The sequence below is a fragment of the Theropithecus gelada genome, chromosome 19 (assembly GCF_003255815.1).
Source record: "Theropithecus gelada isolate Dixy chromosome 19, Tgel_1.0, whole genome shotgun sequence".
Classification (NCBI taxonomy): Eukaryota; Metazoa; Chordata; class Mammalia; order Primates; family Cercopithecidae; genus Theropithecus; species Theropithecus gelada.
This window is the reverse complement of record NC_037687.1, coordinates 15,905,434-15,908,626: the sequence shown is the minus strand read 5'-3', so window position 1 is coordinate 15,908,626 and position 3,193 is coordinate 15,905,434.

Below are 3,193 nucleotides of genomic sequence, written 5' to 3'. Positions count from 1 at the left end.
CCCGGGAGGTGGAGGTTGCAGTGAGCCAAGATCGTGCCATTGCACTCCAGCCTGGGCAACAAGAGCAAAACTCCATCTCAGAAAAAGAACAAAAAAATTATCCGGGTATGGTGGCTCGTGCCTGTGGTCCCAGCTACTCAGCAGGATTGCTTGAGCCCAGGAGTTCAAGGCTGCAGTGAGCCATGGTCACACCACTGCACTCTAGCCTAGGCAGCAGAATGAGGCCCTGTCTAAAAAATAATCACAAATAAATTTCAGATAGGGAAGGAATTTTTTATTTTTTTAAGTATGAGTAAGTTCCAATATTGCTGTTTGTGTCTCCCCTTCTTAGCTTACATTTTTTTTTTTTTTTTTTTTGTTGAGACAGGGTCTCACTCTGTTGCCCAGGCTGTAACCTTGAACTCCCAGGCTCAAACGATCCTCCCGTCGCGACCCCTCGAGTAGCTGGGACTACGGGCACATGCCATTACTCCCGGTTAATTTTCGTAATTTTTGTAGAGATGTGATTTTGCTGTGGGGCGTAGGCTGGTCTCAAACTCCTGGGCTCAAGGAGTCCTTCCTGCCTTGGCCTCCCAAAGCGTTGGGATTACAGGTGTGAGCCACTGCACCCGGCCTGAGTTGTAAAATAAATGTCTTATAAATGTTTTATTTTGGAATCAATTGAATGGCAGGAAAGTTGCAAAGAGGCCATGCAGCACTCCGTATCCCCTTCCACCAGCTTCCCCTAATATTGACGTCTTTCCCCACCTCAGTACATTGGTGAAACTAAGAAATCAACGCTGGGACAATGATGCTATCAACTAAATTCCAGACATTCTATGTGGATGCCGCGAATGTCCCCACAAATGCCCTCTCTCTCCTCCAGGATCCTTCACCTTATTTAGCCCTTGTGTCTCCCTGATCTCCTCTGGTCCGTGATGGTTTCTTAGTCTTTCCTCGTTTTTCATGACCTCAGCAGTGTTCTTTTTCTTGTTTTAGTTCTTTTTTTAGATGGAGTTTCACTCTTGTCGCCCAGGCTGCAGTGCAGTGGCGCAATCTCAGCTCACTGCAACCTCTACCTCCTGGGTTCAACCGATTCTCCCGCCTCAGCCTCCCGAGTAGCTGGGATTACAGGCAGCCACAACCACACTCGGCTAATTTTTGTATTTTCAGTAGAGATGGAGTTTCACCATGTTGGCCAGGCTGGTCTCGAATTCCTGACCTGCAGTGATCTGCCCGCCTCAGCCTCCCAAAGTGCTGGGATTACAGGCGTGAGCCATTGTGCCTGGCCTGTTTTTTGTTTGTTTGTTTTTTGGTTTTTGATTTTTTGAGACGGGGTCTCACTCTGTTGCTCAGGCTGGAGTGCAGTGACTCGATCGTAGCTCACTGCAGCCTCAAACTCCTGAGTTCAAATGATTTTTCCCACCTCAGCCTCCCGAATAGCAGGGGCCATAGGTGTGTGCCATATACTTGGGTGTTTTTTTGTTTTTTTGTTTTTTTTTGAGATGGAGTCTCGCTGTGTCTCCCAGGCTGGAGTGCAGTGGCGTGATCTCGGCTCACTGCAAGCTCCGCCTCCCTGGTTCACGCCATTCTCCCTCCTCAGCCTCCCAAGTAGCTGGGACTACAGGCGCCCGCCACCACGCCCGGCTAGTTTTTTGTATTTTTAGTAGAGGCGGGGTTTCACCATGTTAGCCAGGATAGTCTCGATCTCCTGACCTCGTGATCCACCCGCCTCGGCCTCCCAAAGTGCTGGGATTACAGGCTTGAGCCACTGCGCCCGGCTGGGTGTTTTTTTTTAAACTTTTTGTGGAGATGGGGTCTTGCTATGTTGTCCAGGCTGGTCTTGAATTCCTGGACTCAAGTGATCCTCCTGCCTTGGCCTCCTGAAATGCTGGGATTACAGGTGTGAGAGACTTTGTCAGTCTTTTTTTTTTTTTTTTTTTTTCCTGAGATGGAGTTTTGCTCTTCTTGCCCAGGCTAGCATATAGTGGCACCATCTCAGCTCACTGCAACCTCTGCCTCCCAGGCTCAAGTGATTCTCCTGCTGCAGCCTCCAGAGTAGCTGGGATTACAGGCGCCCACCACCATACCCAGCTACTTTTTGTGTGTTTTAGTAGAGAGGGGGTTTCATCTGTTGGTCAGGCTGGTCTTGAACTCCTGACCTCTGGTGATCAACCTGCCTTAGCCTCCCAAAGTTCTGGGATTATAGGCATGAGCCACCGTGCCCGGCAGACTTTGGCAGTCTTGAAGAGTGCTGGCCAGTGCCCCCCAGGGCATCCAAGTGTACCCCAATCTGTGTTTGACATTTTCTTGTAGTTAGACAGGAATTGTGGGGTTTGGGGAAGAGGACGGGGGCATGCCCTCCTCATTGCGTCATATTGGGGATGTCCAGTGTCCCCATCCATACCCCCAGTCATGCCAATCCTGTGCATTATGGCTGGGACACCAAACAAACGCTCCCCAAGCATCTTCCCTTCCCAAGTATCTTCAAGAACTGGAAGGAGTTCCAGTTCCTCAGAGCCAGACACAATAACACATCCCAGACATTGGCCACTTGGCTGGAGGCCGAATTTTAATGGGAGGAAATGGACATAGAAGAATATCGCCAGCTGCAGAACCTAGAGCCCCTACATGGTTCTATCTTCTCCCCAGTTTCCCAGTGTGGATGCTTTACAGCCTCAAACAAGGTGGAAAACAGGCATCTGCCTGCGTGTATTTCTCTAGCTTGCCGCCTGAAGAATGTCAACCAACCTATTTTAAAATTATTTATTTAGCTGGGCGCGGTGGCTCACACCTGTAATCCCAGCCCTTTGGGAGCTCTAGGCAGGCAGATCACCTGAGGTCAGGAGTTCGAGACCAGCCTGGCCAACGTGGCGAAACCCCATCTCCACTAAAAATACAAACATTAGCCGGGAGTGGTGGCGCGCGCCTGTAATCCCAGCTACTCTGGAGGCTGAGGCAGGAGAATCACTTGAACTGGGGAGGCGGAGGTTGCAGTGAGCCAAGACTGTGCCACTGCACTCCAGCCTGGGTGACAAAGCCAGACTATCCCAAAAATAAAAATAAAAATAAACAAGTCGGTGCGGGGCAAGCCTGCGTGAGATGAGAAATGGGCTCTTCAGGGGCTGGTCAGCAGGATTTCCTAATCTCAGCACTTGAGGCTGGATTATCTCTGTGGCAGAGGCCATCCCGTGCATTGTAGCATCCCTGGCCT